The sequence below is a fragment of the Scleropages formosus genome, chromosome 12 (genome assembly GCF_900964775.1).
Source record: "Scleropages formosus chromosome 12, fSclFor1.1, whole genome shotgun sequence".
NCBI classification, from domain to species: domain Eukaryota; kingdom Metazoa; phylum Chordata; class Actinopteri; order Osteoglossiformes; family Osteoglossidae; genus Scleropages; species Scleropages formosus.
The window spans coordinates 27,164,425-27,180,843 of record NC_041817.1 but is presented as its reverse complement, the minus strand read 5'-3'; the positions used below and the strand labels follow the sequence as shown (position 1 = coordinate 27,180,843).

At 47.4% G+C, this 16,419-nt stretch overlaps 1 long non-coding RNA gene across 1 annotated transcript; it reads left to right on the top strand.

Annotated features, from left to right (window-relative positions):
* The first annotated feature begins 577 nt into the window (after nucleotides 1-577).
* Nucleotides 578-15,225, top strand: LOC108929299 (uncharacterized). The gene is made up of 3 exons (XR_001965734.1): nucleotides 578-886; nucleotides 14,747-14,890; nucleotides 15,146-15,225. It is a non-coding gene; the product is annotated as an uncharacterized LOC108929299 (long non-coding RNA).
* The last annotated feature ends 1,194 nt before the right edge of the window (nucleotides 15,226-16,419 follow it).

Below are 16,419 nucleotides of genomic sequence, written 5' to 3'. Positions count from 1 at the left end.
CCCTGACTGGACCAGCAGTTAGTGATGATCAACGACAGCAGAACGTTCATCGGCAAGCTAAAAATAATTATTGTCATAAATATTACGCACTTAAGAAATAATGTAAAATCAATCCACTTACTGTGGGAATTGGCCAAGAACAAATTTATCCCACTAAGCGAGGGACTAGTGTACTTTTTTGATATAAAACGATGCAGCCTGTTAAGAGATGATGAAGTAATTTAAAAAATTTTAAAATGCTTTCTTTCTTTGTTCCCACAACAAGCTGAGTTTCCCGGTAAAGATGTGCCACATAACAGACTAAGGATCCGACCCTTTCCCTCGTGACGAGACGGCGTCGCTCCTTCACCTCTGCTCTGCAATGTCACATTTCGATCAAGTCCAGTGAGATGAAGACAAACGAAATGAGCAGAGAAAAGCAGTTTTGGTTCTGCTGAGAAATCCTGCTTGGAAACTCAACTTTTTGGAGGGAATCGCGGCGCACCTTGAACGCGTCACCGTGTTTTGTGTTCGGCTGCACCCGGTTACTCATTAATCATGCATTTCGGGGTTGAAGAACTTGGACTTATTTCAGTTACTTTTTGCCTGCACCTGTGGGGTGGGGGGAGGTCATATGTAGGCGGGGCTCTAATTCCTTCTCTGGGAGGCTCTTTCCTGGCTCCTATCTGGAAATCTCCTCCTTCCCACAATCCTTTGCTCTGCTGCTGGGGAACTGGAGGGATCAAACCAGAAGACAAGTGGTCAAAACACACACTCCAACGCACACACTGCGACACGCACACACACTCCAACAGGTGGACAACCTGCACTGCTTCCAAGCTGAGCCCCGAATGACGTCACACAGAAGGAGAGGTGATGACCACACCTGGTCCTCAGTCCAAACTGGGTAAACAAACCAATACAGTGAGCGAATCAGCCTGGTGTGTGACGGATGGTAAAAAGCGAGGGCGGTTCTGTTAATATTTCATACAGAAGAGCCATCGAAAGTCTTTAAAAATGCAGCAGGTAGGAGAAAGGTGGTCCTGTGATTTCCTAGTGCTTCGCAGAACTTTTCCTGCCGTTTCTGCTGTATTCAGTGACATGTGGGGCTGCTCACGTTAGACCTCCGGATGGGGAACGTGTTTTAGGGTCCTCTGCTGTCTCGTCGCGAGTCACCGCGTCCCGAGATGACACTGTGTCAGGAAGGTCATGAGACAATGGAGGCGAGGATGCTCGGAGTCTCGGGGTAGATGCTCGACTGCAGTGGAGGCTGAAGCTTAAGAGTTTTTTCAAAGTTACGTGTGTTAAACTCGGGGTGGGGAGAGTCCAGTTGGGATCCAAGAGGATGTCTGGGTTCGAAAACTGCACCAACACCACTGTATCCGGCACTGTAAAATGCTGAAACAGGAGAATCCACAAAAGCCTCTATATGTACTGTATTATATAATGCTCTTATAAATATTTTTTGCCACCATGCTGTCCCCACTTTTCATATATATACAGTATATGTGTATATATATATATATATATATATATATATGTATACACACACACACACACACACACACACACACACATATATATATATATATATACATATGTATATAGAGAGAGAGAGAAAGCATATGTGCATATACATATGTATATATTATATCCACGGTGACACAACAAGCAGCGCTGCTGTCTCCCAGCACCTGGGTGGTGCAAGAGGATGTGTGTTCAATCCCCACTCAGTCTGTGTGGACTTTACATGTTTTCCTCGTGTCTGTGTGGGTTTCCTCTGGGTGCTCTGGTTTCCTCCCACAGTCCAAAGACATGCTGTTCAGGCTCACCCATAGTGTGTGACACAGAGAGAGTGTGTTCCACTGATGTATGGATGAGTGATCCAGTGTAAGTAGTGTATCTAGCAGTGTAACTAACCTTGGTGAATAAGGTGTGTGGTCTAGTAACACTACATAGAGTTCATTGGAAGTCGCTTTGGAGAAAAGTGTCTGATAAATTAAGCTCAGTGTGTGTATGTGTGAGTGTGTATATATAATAATACATACACTAATGATATAATGTGCAGTATGTAATAATACGGTGTTGATACAGTGGTGCTGGCCCAGTGTTTGAACCTGGCAATAGTATACTTTTTATATATATAGCAAATTATTATTGTAAAAACATTTCTAAAAATGACACAGCTGGTAGTGTAGCTTTTTTAGCTCCTGCCTTTGGACCGAAAGGTTGCAGGTTTGAATTCCATTTCCAGCTGTCATACCCTTGAGCAAGGTACGTACCCTAAATAGCTCCAGTAAAAATTACCCAGCTTTATAAATGGGTAAATACTTCTATGTAGCATAATATCGTAAGTTGCTTTGGGGGAAAGTGTCAGATGCATGTAAAAACGTTCCTAAGCAGTAGTGTTGCTCACGACAGGTTGTTATTAACATCGTTTTCAACACCTGCTGATGCTCATTAGTTTGTAAAAAGCCGCCGTGTTGGAAGACATTGCATGTGCGCGGAGAAGAATGCTGGAGAACAGGCTGCCGACGATGAAAGCGTTTCATTTGTTCCTAAATGACACACACAACACAGGCTGGACTGAGACGCAATCCTGCGCTGCGCTGCACTGGGGCGACGTCGCCCTGCAGGATTAGCGAACCTCAGGGGGTCCTTGAAAGGACCTTTCGGCGAGTTTCTGCGCCGTTCGGTCCAACTGGTCGGGTCACGAAGCACCTCTGGAGAAATCAGTCACACGAGAGGTTCTCGACCACTTTCTGCCCTTCGAACCCAGAGACGCCTTAATGAATAGCTGCCTATACGTTTTAAGTGGCGTGATGACCACGCGCTGGTGTCACACGTCCTGGGCTGTGGTTACGGATCAGGGTTCGACTCGGGCTCAGCGTGAGTTGACTTGGCGGGTTTCCTGCCGCGGCCCGAAGAGATGTGTGGACCGAGACTTCCCCCACCTTGAGCGGCCTCTGACCGGTCCTCAGGGGTTGACCCGGAGCTGGTGGCTCGAACCCTCCACGGTTGGCAGCCGTCCCGCAGCGAGTGAAACGGCAGTGAATCGAGACCCTTCGGTGAGGAGGTCAGCTTGGCGAAGTGTCTTCTGTAATTTGCCGTCGCTGCCAGACCTTCGCTGTCTCGCCAGTGTCAGAGGCTCTCCTGCAGGTGTGCGGGTGCAGGTGCCATGGCGGCGGTTCGCTTCGGTGTAAAAGACACGGCCCGAAGCCTGAGCGGACGTCTTCTGTGTCGAAACGGGACTCTCCGGGAACGCGGAGCAACGCGCTGCCCCCGGGGGGGGGGGGTGGCTCGGCCAGGTGAGGCCCTAAAAGGGCTGTTCGGGTCGTTCCACCCAGAGGAACGCAGCGGGGGCCCGCAGACACAGAGGCCACGAGTAGCTGATAAGCGATGGGTTGTGACGCTTCTCCGAGAGGCGGGGGTCCATTCCGTGCCGTAACAAAGGGCCGGTGTCCGACGCCTACGGCCAGGATTTCCCAGCATCCCTCGCCTTGAGAGAAAGGCTCGGCAGAAGGATCCCTCCCCTGTGCGCTGCGTGCAGGAATCAAAGGCAGCCCGCAGAGGCTCACAGCTGGGGAACGTAAATCGAACCCAAGTGTCGCCTCCCAGCACGTAATTAATATATTTATTATTTATGCCACATGTGCTTTTTGAAACGCTTCCTCCCTGAGAAACAGCAAGACCTCAGTATATAATTTCCGGCAGCAGTGGAGCTCCTGACCTGGTTACGCAGGGTGTTTGTTCCAAATCAAACGCGGCCACATAGTTACACAACACCGCAGAAGGTGCCGGAAGGTAAAACGGCTGCGGAGCGAATAAACCGAGCATTCTGGGTGTGTCTGTGCTTCCCCGTAGTTACGTGTCCCAACCCGTCCTCTCTCGCTGTAAACTCAATGTTTCAGTTCTTCCAGACCTGAACTTTCTGACTGTGGGGAGAAGCGCAATGAAAGTTGACCGTATTGCTGACGCATCGCACCGCGTTCTTTTACCCCAAACACCAGTGTTGCGCAACAGTGTAACATAACAGGAATAATGACTTGCCTGGAGGTGATAACTTGTTCAAATAAGCACCAGGACAGTCTGCCTTGCATCAGTGTCTCCCATTGCACTGAAAGTAACTGAAAACGCAGTTACCGTGGTAAACGTGCATCTTATTCTTTGCCTACAAACATGTTTATTAAATGCATTATTTCTATTATCTGGAGCTGTTCTGGGTTGCAGAGTCACAGCAGACGTCTCCTTCTCTCTGTATTGAAGGACAAACAGTGCTGTGTCTCTGTGCGGAGAACAGTGGTAGTGGTGGTGGTGGTGGTGGAGGGTCACGCAAATCTGGGGGTTTACATGTGTCAATTACACCGCATCGGAGCGCCTCGGGTTCTGTGTTTGTTTACGCTTCCTGTCCTTGATGACTGGCGGCTGCCGGAGATGGTTAACGAGGGGCTCTGAATGTGGGTGTCGAGGGAACGCCGATTTCGGGGGAGGAAAGAAGCGGTTCGACAGCATGGCGCGGTGTACACGGCACCTTCGTAAAGTGTGACAACTCTGTGGCAGAGGCAGAGCGAGAGCACAGGTGTCCTTCATTCCAGAGAAACCCTGTGAAAATAAGAAGTTTGTAACTATTGTTACATTTATTTATCAGACACTTTTCTCTAAAGCGACGGCCAATGAACGCTATGTAGTGTTATCAGCCCACACACCTTATTCACCGCGGTGACTTACACTGCTGGATACACTACTTACACTGGGTCACTCATTCATGCATAAGTGGAACACACACACACACACTCTCTGTCACTCACACACTATGGGTGAACCTGAACAGCAAGTCTTTGGACTGTGGGAGGAAACCAGAGCACCGGGAGGAAACCCACGCAGACACGAGGAGGACATGCAAACTCCACACAGACTGAGAGGGGATCGAAGCCATGTCCTCTCACACCACCCAGGATGTGCTACATGATACATGACAACCTTTTGACCTTGACCACTAACTATATGTATGCGGAGAGACTTGGAATCACTCGGTGTCCCGTCTCCACCAGTACATTCCTGTGTCCTTATGCTGTGAAATTTAAGAAAAATAGAAGAAAAAGAGAAAACAAGCAGCTCAGTCAGAAACCATCGTCACAGTATCCTCTTCGTTTTTCTGCTATCGGTGGTTGGAATGGAGCAGGTGTGTGTCCCACCACGTCCCCGATCGGCGAGTGGATGTGGTTAAAAAACAGGGACGCGATTCCAGCCGACAGCAAGAGCCACGTTATCCGCATCCTTTGACCCACATGAGCAGGAAGTCAAAGACGCCAGACCTTTCCCTGCTGCATAATGTCCTCATTTGAATACATTTTAATGGCCTTCCTGTTTGCTCTAACATTTCTAGAGTCCGATAATCCTCACACCTGCCTTAATGGGGGAGTCCAAGCCATCCGACTCTGAGCAAACACCATTTATGAGTTTGCATGTTCTCCCTGTGTCTGCGTGGGTTTCCTCTGGTTTCCTCCCACACTCCAAAGACATGCTGTTCAGGTTCCCCCATAGTGTGTGAGTGACAGAGAGTGTGTGTGTGTGTGTGTTCCACTTATGCATGAATGAGTGACCCAGTGTAAGTAGTGTATCGAGCAGTGTAAATCACTGCAGTGAATAAGGTGTGTGGCTGACAACACTACATAGAGTTCATTGGAAGTCGCTTTGGAGAAAAGTGTCTGATAAATAAATAAATGTATATGAAATGGTGCTGGGGGGTGCGGTGGCGCAGTGGGTTGGACCACAGTCCTACTCTTCGGTGGGTCTGGGGTTCGAATCCCGCTTGGGGTGCTTTGTGACGGACTGGCGTCCCGTCCTGGGTGTGTTCCCTCCCCCTCTGGCCTTACGCCCTGTGTTACCGGGTAGGCTCCGGTTCCCCGTGACCCTGTATGGGACAAGCGGTTCTGAAAATGTGTGTGTGTGTGTGTGTGTGTGTGTGTGTGTGTGTGAAACGGTGCTGTTCATCTTGGCACAAATCCATTCTGAAGCTTCTTTTACCATTTCTTCCAAGTGAGAAAAATCTCTTCTCGCTCTCCGTGTAAAAAGTTGTCACCGACTGCGTTCTTTACAGCTCAGTGGTTTTGTAAATGCTTTACATTAGAAAATCAAATGGCCCAATGGGAGCGATAAATCCTTTATTTTGGCTCCTCTTCTGTTCGTGGATACCGCAGACATTTCAGTTGAGCATGATGGATTTTATTAAGAATGCTTCTGCAAGCCTCTACAAACTACATGGATGTACTGGGGACGGTGGGAACGGTTTGAGGCCACGCATTCCAAAATTATTATTATTTTTATTATTATATCAGTGCAGCAGCTCGGCGTAATCGAAAGCGCAATTCTGGTGCCAGTAATCTTTCGTGGTGGAAATACCCTGCCTGGCTGCTCTCAGCGTCTCACCTCGTTGTCACTTTCCTTTAAACGGGCAAAGTTGTATAAGACCGTAGAGGGACGGAATCTGTATGTGAACGTGAAATCTGCGTGACCCATCTGTGAACTTTTTTATGTGTAATATGTCTTAAGCAGACAAATTATATAATAGTATCTTATAATAATAATAATAAGAAGAAGAAGAAAGTTCTATTACATCTGCGATTCCATCCCAGTCTTCCTGCTGATGTCTTTCAAAGATGTCAGATTGAACAAGGTCCCTAAAGCTATTGCTCAGCACAATATTTACCGTGGTTTTGCTTACCCGGCCAAAGTGAGATGCTTACACCAAGGGAAGATCTGCCTGTTTGACTGCCTGGCATCAACAACTGCTTTTCTGGCAACTTTGAAGACCCAAGTATTGCTCATATAAATGTTTTAAAGAGCTGGATTTATTTCCTGTCTCTGGACTTTCCTATGATTTAGTTTTTTAGGAGGGGTTTTAATGTTTTTATTTTACTGTTGGGATGGTGCAGCTGGGGATGACAGGTAGTAGCAGAGTTACAGTCTTCAGTACCCCCCCGCCCCATGTACCCATAAATCATGAGATGACTGACAGTTTTCTAGGGGGGTCCTTCTTAAACATCACCTGTAATGTCAAGGTAATCATGAGTAGGAGGATTTTTCAATATTTCTCAATATTCTTAAAAGAAAGGAAAACATAGTCTGCTCATCAGTGTGTTCAAAACTTAATGTATATATTCATTTGCAGGACTATCCTTTGTATTCCAGGTTTGTTTACAGTCTATCTCACCCCAATACATCCTCATAGGAGATTTCATGGGATATCATACGTGCGTTTAAAAGTGATGCTGCTCCATGTGCATTTATTCTCGGAATGTGATGGGTTACATGCCTCCCGGAATTGACGTTCATTTAACTACTCAAAAGACTTTAAATATAAAGCTTTATTTGTCCCTCTTGGTCCATACTGTAGTACACTTGAATAAATATGCGATTGACTCAAAAGTCAAAGGAAAAGCTGGATCTGAGGGAAAATCCGAAATTGCTTCAGAAGATTATGTCACTTTTTTGGCATCTACTGTAACCCTTTTCCTTCGCGATGTATTCCCCTAATGTTATACGTGACCTACATAAAAATAATAATGGTAAATTCTGGCGAATATCTTTCAACATGCTGCAAGCCCACATCCATTTGCAGTTTTAAGCAGGTCACACCTGAACGTGGCCCCAGGAGTTCAGTTAGGTTCTGAAGTGGCTCCACCGGCTCAAAAATCCAGTGAAGGTGGTGCGGCGCTCGTTCTGACTGGAGAGTCCGAGATGGGACCCGTATGGAGGAGGGGATAATAGAGCAGTATTCTCCTGTGCTGTTTGGCCAAAGGCCTTCATGGATGAGCTGGGGAAGCGGGACTCAGCGGGTCATGGAGAGGGAAGGATATCCCATTACCACCCTGTCACGAGACAAGAAGAATCCAGTCGCCCCCCTTTGAATCTGAGCCGCGGACCCCCAGAGAGAGGAAGGTATTGGCTGAGATGCCGACGGTCCCAGCTGTCGACCACTGCTGCAGAGGGAGCCGGGAGACCAGCGCCATCATGCGCCCCTCCCACGCTTCTCCTTCACAGTCTGCATTGCTTCAATGCTTTACATGCCTGGAATCGTTTTTTTATTTTTTTTTTTTTAACATGCCTGATCCCTTTGCCAACATATACGTTGAATGTTCCTGATATGTGATCAGTTATTCATATAGATCTGCAGCTAATAAACGTGACATGGAAAAGGGTTATAGACCACCGTGAAACATCATGGGTTCAGTGGGATCAACTTGCTGTTCTAGTGTCTCTGGCTGTTCATCCTGGCTTCTCTGACTTACCAGCAGCGCGTAACATAAAATCCGACCATACATCGCTATTCATCGCTATCATCCTTTTTATCGACCGCAGTGGGATTCATAATTCTTTCCCCCAACATGAAGGATAGTTTTTTTACCTCCTGCAGCTTGTGCTTTTGTGTCAGTAATGTCGTGTCTTAAATTCTGAACTTGTACGCACTAAAATTTGAGGACTTTAACAGGAATCCACGTGCCTCCAAGAGGTGGGACCATTTACTCTGGTACCATTTAAATGTCCTGTGAGATAGGCTGAGGATTACCGATGGAGTTCAACACATCACACTCAATTAAACATTTTCACAGTCTGGATTATTTTGCAAACATCACACTTGTAAGGAATGACAAAAATCGGCTTAAGCTGGCGTGCAGAATCCTTGTAATAGTTGTGAACAAAAATGAGTTAGTGACCTTCTGACCTTGCTGCTGAACTCACCTAATCTGCTTTTTATGGTGTGGGCAGTAACACGTCGATTAAATGTGGTCTTCAGCCAGATTGCAGAGCATTATAATGAGTTTTGCAGAGCTTCTAGAATGTCCTTTCCACCAGTGTCACAATTCTACGTGAGCATGGTTTCTCGCACGCAACTGAGATGGGTGACCAATCTATGACCACCAGTCACCTGGAACCAACATGGTCTTGTGGCCAAAGGCCCCAAATCAGGAAGCTTCAGTTACATCCATGATGAAAATACCATTTCTCTGTTCCCATCACCCCAGTTACTGCACTTCATCCAATATGGGTTGTGCGGTGGTCCTGAGGATGCTGAGATAGCCTCTCGATTCCTACATTTCCTCCCCAGCCTCTTACCACAGCCATGTCCGATGGGTTTTTGGAGCTCCCGGCTATAATTTTCAGACCAAACAGCTCCGGGCTCTCGAGCAGTTTCTCGCTCCACCATTCCAGCTGCATCCACAAGAATTGCTTTTCCAAGAGCTCTAGAGCCCTGCTGCAGGCCTATGCCGCATAGGAAGGGCTTTAGGAACAGTGTCATGGTAATTATAGCCTCAGAGGGTACAGCGTATCTGGAGGGAGCAGAAGTGTCTTTATAAAGATCCGGTCTCTATCTGCAATATGGACACCACGCAGCAAGACGCTCATCCAAAATCAGAAGTGCTCTGTTCGGGTGAATGAAATAATCCTTTAGTAGCAGCTCAGCCGCACCAGTTGATGAGGCCTCATTTATCTTGGACAACCATTAATTGCTGAGCTTCGAGATCAGCCAGACCCCTGAAAGAAATACATAGGAGATAATGAGCTAAATTCGACTGCAGAAAAGAGTAACTGGTTGTTTTGTGTTCCTGGTTTGCCACGTCTTCTGACCTGCAGCTGGTGTCCTGGCAGTGTGCAGAGGTCCGATCAAGACTGGATTTAGATGTGGTATAGCCCCAACCCAGAGAAGCCGGCCAAGCAGCTCTTGGACTCATAGGTCCTGAAGCAGGTGTACAGTGAAAATACCTGCAGCAGAGAGTCTCATCTGTCCAGGGCATCATCGTCCAGTCTATAGATGAAGGCCTGTAGAACTATAGATGTGTCCCTGGAAACCTCCCCCTGACCCACTTCGGTCCACAGCAAGACCGTGAGTAGAGTGCGATTTAGGCTACCAGTCCTCTCTGGGGGATCGTTTCAAAGCGAGAAGTCCTGGCCGTAGCGCCAACCCTCATCCTGGCCTGCAGTTTGATGTCTGCATTCTGCTCCTTGAAGTTACAGAGGGGCTTCACAAAACCAGCAGCAGCCATGTTCATCTGCTGAGCAGAGAATTTACATACAGCTATGTTGATAAATTCTGATGGAAGGTGCCAGTAACTCAGTGCTCAATGCAGTTCTGATGACACCTTGATTAAACACCGACGCTGATTTGGAATCAGCGTCATGTAGCAACGGAATTGTGAAAATTATGGCGAACGGGTAAATTTACGGCTGTGCTGTAAGAGACTGATTTAGACTTCTAACCACCATATGATTACCAGGTGGGGGTAGGGGATGCTTATCTCGGCTTTGCACTACAACACTATAATCTGTGTTCTGCATATGGAAGCAATATGCTGTTGGAGTGGGGATTTAAATTCTTCATTTTCTGTCCCCTTCTCTAATACAGATTAATCTGAACCTCCGTGTCCTGCCCACTGTGTGAAGGCGTTTTGACATTGCGGTCTGCAGTACTGCTGAGCTGCAATAGCACACAACTGAAGGGCATCACCAGCCACCCAGGTGACTAAGCTCTAAAGGGAAGGCCCTTGATGTATAACCAGAAGTTTATAGTTTCACCTGTGACCTGCCCTTGCATTGCGTGGCCACTGTCTAATAATAAACGCTGGTCAAACCTGGGTGGGCAGTCCAGCAAGACACAAGAATGACATAAGAGCTGAGTCTTGAGTCGTCAGAAAGGATGATAAAAGACTAGAAGAACTGAAACCCATGTGTTATCGGGGCTGAGATCTTGCAACACCCTCCCACTTTAGACTTAAAACTACCCTCTCACACACTGATCCAGCTTTCAAAATTACTTGTGCATTTTATGTGGAAATCACCCCACGTGTGTGAAAGGGAGACCAGCTGAGTGGGGCTTCTGTTAAGCCAAAGGGAATGCTTTATAACAGAAAATGGCCAATCTGTGTGAGCACACACTGGGATGTGGGGGCTCCAGGGGAAACCCATTGGCTTTGGCTGTTAAAACTTTGGCTATGACACATATATGGCATATGGAAATGTTTCTTTCTCGTTCTTGTTGATGTTCTTTCCCTTGAAAATGTCACTTTTCCCTTAATGACGTAAATGTGGAAGAACAGGTGTGGCTTTCATTACACCAGCAGCAAGAACCTGAGCGTGGCGTGTCCTGTTTGACGCAAACCCATGGGAGCTCTGGAATATGGGAGGAGAGGAGTGGAAAGAAGCTGTTTTAGTTTTGAATATGTCAGGATGGATCGGACTGACTTTTACAAAAAGAGGGTGGAGTTCAGACCCTTCCAGGAAGTGATGGTATCAGCAGCATTCCTCATCATCTGCAGCACTTTGATAAATCTGCTTCACAGGCTTGCAGTTAAAGCTTAGGTTGATTTTAACCTGTTTTAGGTCATCATGGCCATGACCACAGAGGCCTGGAATGGAACACTGCGTCTTAGTGCCACTCCTACCTTCACCTAGACAGGAACTGAGGACTGAAGCTGACCTCCTGAACGGCCAGGGTGACTCTTCCCTTGACATCTCTCGGTTTCCAAATAAAGCCGAATGACTGAAACAACTCTGCAGTGGCATCTCGGTGTGACCTGTGGGTTGAAGTGGGGGGAGTTTGGAATGGGGTCCCAGCTGGGTAGAATTGAAATGGCTTCACTCATGGAAGCCCACACCATTAATGGGCTCGCTTAAGAGATCAAGTGGTTCCTACAGTCAGGAGGAACCGGTCCAAACAGAACTAGAACAGAAGGTCTTTTCTGTGCTGGTGGGAGTGTCTTCTGGGTTTGTGTACACTAAGTAAAGCACTTGGAATGGAGTTGTCATTCCTGTTCCTGCAATCCTCTCTCTCTCTCTCTCTCTCTCGCTCTGTAGGTGAGGCGGCAGGTAGTATGGCAGGTAGTGAGAAGACCTCAAGGTTACAGAAGGGAACTCTTTGTTCCCTTGAACAGGGCAATTTATTAACCAGAACAGGCTTAAGGAAATATGCAGCTGTACAGTCATCCAAGTGGAATGTGCTTCACAGTAATCCAGTCTCTCCTTGATACTCTGAGCACAGTACTAATGAACGGTGTGTGTCCCCAGCCTTGCCAGATTTGGGTGTTTTCTGCTGAGATGTATCAGGTTTGCCTGCAGAGATCTGGAAGGGCGCTGGTGCTTCTTGCTCTTTGCCAGTCTACTATTGTCTTGTTGCTATTGCAAAATGACTCAACAGTGAACATAGCACAGTGGTTAAAATGCTATTTTTGTTTGGTATCATAGTCTGAAATAAAAATCCAACTCAGCTTTTTGCCAGTTATTCCCAGATGTGTCACCAACCCCTTGTGTATTTTTGCAGTGTGTGTAGGGTACCAAAAACATTAGAAATCCCAGCTCTAGAATTTGGTGCCAATCACTGAATGTACATAGAAGCCTTTTCGATGCGCTAAATGTACACAAAAACATTTTTTTCACATTCTCCCTAAGAATGAGGTTATTGTTGGGACATGTTTGGTCGCAGGAGTACTGTGGAATCACAAACGCGACTGTTTGCCCTGTAATTTGTCTGTAAACGCAAGACCCGGTCTGATGCAGGCTGATGTTTCCTTTGCTGCATGTAAACACAACCCAATCCCATCATTTGTTGCTTACATAGGCAACACGGTTGCTAGGCAACAGTCCATCTATCAGACACAAAGTGGGAGGACTCAAGTTTGGTAGTGGGTGGGTCAAAAGGGGCCGAACCATCCTCTCAGGCAGCTGCTGTCGTCTATCCCAGATGAAGTGGGCTCCAGAATGTTCCTGGCACATTCCGAACAAACCCGCTACACTCAGCTGTGTCCAGTTATCCGTTACCTGGTCAACTGACCAGTGTTAGCAGTGGCTTCCACAGAAGGGAGATGTTAACACACTGTCTCCCTGACACTTTTAAGGGGTTAATATAAGCCCGAAAAGGCTTAACTCTCGCTATACATCAAATTATGAAAGCTTGTTAAACACAGCTCCCCTTGGAGACCAAACTATATTACAGTCCTGTAATAATATTGTAATTATAAATTACAGCAGAGCCACATGTAGCACAAACTTTTTGCTGTTCCATATTGAGAGCCACCATTTATTTAGCCATTTATTATTTCACTCTGCGACTGAGGCGCTAATGCTTCTGAAGAGACCCACGTGTCATCATCCACTGCAGACGGCTGTTTGCTAAAGCAAAGCAAAGCACCCATTGGAGGGTTACAACAGTGGCTCACCTACTGGGATGTGAACCCACAATGCTTCTGAAAAAGGCATAGTCTCTTAATCACATTGCAGGGCTGAAGCTATGAGCTGTGAAACCTGGTTTCTTCAGTTGGGGCAAAGATTTCCCACTTCGGTTTCATAAGCTGTGTCAGGAAGCACCAGGTATGTACGATTTCTGTACGAAATTCCTTGTGACTCAAGTTGTCTACGTGGTCATCGAAACGTACCAAGGGACATGGATTGCGTTTCTTTGGAGCAGGTTTGGGTGTTCTCCCACAGTGCCCGTGTTTAGAAGGTGACACATTCCATAGCAATGCGTTCCTGGTCTGGTAATGCCGCGGCCTCCCTGCTTACCTGCACTCTGGTTTTACCTGTGCAACTGAAGGAATCTTGATTTGGAAGTTTTGGTTTGTTGACACCCATTGCCATGGAAAAAAAAAAAAACTTGCAATGACACCTTCGTTTGCTGACCATCCCAGAAAGTCTCTGGGCAAAGAACACCCTCTGAGTGTTTCTCAGTGTTGCAGCTGTGCTACACACACCTGCTTCTCGTGTTATTCGCACACCGCACCAAACACACGTAATGTGAGGCTGTTTTATAGCCGCGTTCCCCCATCATCGGCTTCGCTCCTCTAAATTGCCATTAAACGTAACAAGATGTGTTTCCAGAGCGGAGCTGCTGACTCTACTCTTGAGTTGGCGCGTTCTCTTCACCGATCGACCGTTCAAAGGGCACGCGCCCAACCAGATGGTTGCCAAATGTTGGTCGTTCGCACCATAAATTTGAAACCCACGCTCTTTCCTCTGGGGGTTGGTGAGCGGGAGGCTGTCGGTGCGGTCTCGGGGACAGACGCCATCTGTGAGCACGTGCAACGGACTCACGCTGCCCTTCTCTCCGGTTCGACTCGGTTACACGCACGGCTTATCTGGAGCGGTTGAAGGACGCCGGAATAGCTGCGGTCGCTTCCCGCACTGTGCTCGATCGGGGAGCCGTCCTACAAACGGCTTTCCCGCTGGGAGCCTCGGCTGGGGCCCGGGGCGATGACGGCGGCGATCGATGCCTCGCACGTGTCCCCCGCGGCTTTCGCGTGGAACCGAAGGCCCTGGCAGCGCTCCCTTGGCGCGGTGAACCCATCGGCATATTGCTGGCAAACCCACCGCCGCTCAGGCGTCCTTGCACGAGGCCGAAAGGACGCAGCGAGTGAATCGATAACAACTCGATCGCAGGGCCATGTGACTGTGTGTGGGGAATTAAGTTTAATGTCAGCGTTCTGTCTGCGGTGGGATCTGGCATCTGTACCTCAGGACCGCAACCCAAAGACTTCACTGTCAACTGGTTTTACATTGATTGTTAATGTTTTTTTCCAATGCAACTTACACCGTTCATCCACCTGTATTTCTTTACCTATTTATGCAGCTGGGTGATTTTACTGGTACAATTTAGGGTAAGTACCTTACTCGAGGGCTCTACCCCCGGAGGAGGGGTTCAAACCTGCGACCTTTGCTCTAACCACTACACTGGTCACCGATCCTCTGACTCTTGCTTTTCGGCTGTATTTGCCTTCAGATGCAGCGAGAACAAATGAAACATGGCAGGATCACCTGCGTGACCACAGTGAGCCCGATGACTCAGCGACTGTTGAACTGAACGCAGTGCGGCGCCACAATGACACATCGTACAAACGAGAGGGGACGCGGAACACGGAGGATGGTAACACCACACCTGTGTGAAGCTCTGCTCCCTTGAGGTTGTTTCTTGTTGCATCTCCCTTTAAACATTCATAACTGAGGGTTTCGTGGTTTCCATGTCTAACGGTCTTGGTCGAGACCTTGATTTGTCACTCTGTCTGAACTTTTTCCAAAGTTTGTTTTTAAAAAATAAAACATGAGCTCCAGCAACGAGCCTGTTACAGTGTCCCTCTGTCACATCGCATCCCATTTACTACCGTTTCATTTTCCCCTGCAGATGTAAAAGTTGGGGAACCGCAGGCGGTGTGTTTAGAGCTGCTACCTGCCATTTGGAGGACACGGGCTTGAATCCCCCTGCTGCAGGATCCTTGATCAAGGTACTTAGCCTGAATTGATGCAGTAAAAAAAAATATTGTGCACTGTTAATGGGTAAATAGCTTCATGCTGTAAGTTGCTTTGGAGAAAATTTATCAGTGGAAAGATTTTAAAGAAATTTTGTAGAACCTCTTGGTTTTTGGGGAAAACCAGGTGCATTAGGATCTAAACCCGGAAATAAGAGCGTTGTGTCGATCCCAACACGCCAGAACACTCCACTTGTGCAGCGAGAGCGGGGTGACAAGTCGAACAGAGTCCCCCGGGGCAAGCGAGCGAGCGCCGCACCCGTCTGGCAAATTGACATCTCTGACCCAGCGCCAGGGGCCACATCCAGCCCACTTTTAAATACCAGCAGTAACGTGAGGTGCACTTTCGACGAGCTCTACCGTATCCACAACATCGCTGTCGACGCCTTCGCGAGCATCCTGCAAGTTTGGGAGGGTTTCAGTCGCGCCCTCAGACGTTTTACTCTGGTTTAATTGTCTATGGTAATATTCCGCGGAATTTCGAACCGCTGGAGCCAGTTAAGAGTAATTAGTGGTCATTTGAAAATGAGCTCGAGGCGCCCAGAGCCGCCGCTGCAGCTTCATTAGTTTTTCTCGCTTCAGAGGCCTTAACAAACCGAGGAGAGCTGGACACGCACTGCACTAGGTTTGAATCCCATTTCCTGCTCTAGTACCCTTGATCAAGCTACTTGCCTTGAACTGATAGGGTAAAATTACCCAGCTGTAAACATGGGTAATTTTATGTATAACTAGGTTAGTGAACAAACCTGAAACTGGAAGTCATTAGAAAAAAGTTAGGTAATACTACTACTACTACTAATAATAATAATAATAATAATAATAATAATAATAATACACAGCAGTCCTCAAAGGCAACATGGTGGTCAGAGCTCTCACTTTTATACTCTATGGTTCCTTGTGCTCCAAGGTTATTGCAATGAACTTTGGGAGCATCAGCTAAATGAATAAAAGTGCATTTCTGTACAGGAGAAACTTCCGGTCTCCAGCAGCCATGAGCTTCCGGGTACGGTACTTTACGGTACTATCATTTGCAGACAGAATGGTAAGGCCTGTTCAATGTGTTCTAATCCCTCTCCTCTCCTGGCTCCAGTACAACCGGACTCCTTCTCCCCCGTCTTGTACTGGGAGAAAGGGCCACCTGGTCGGCGCT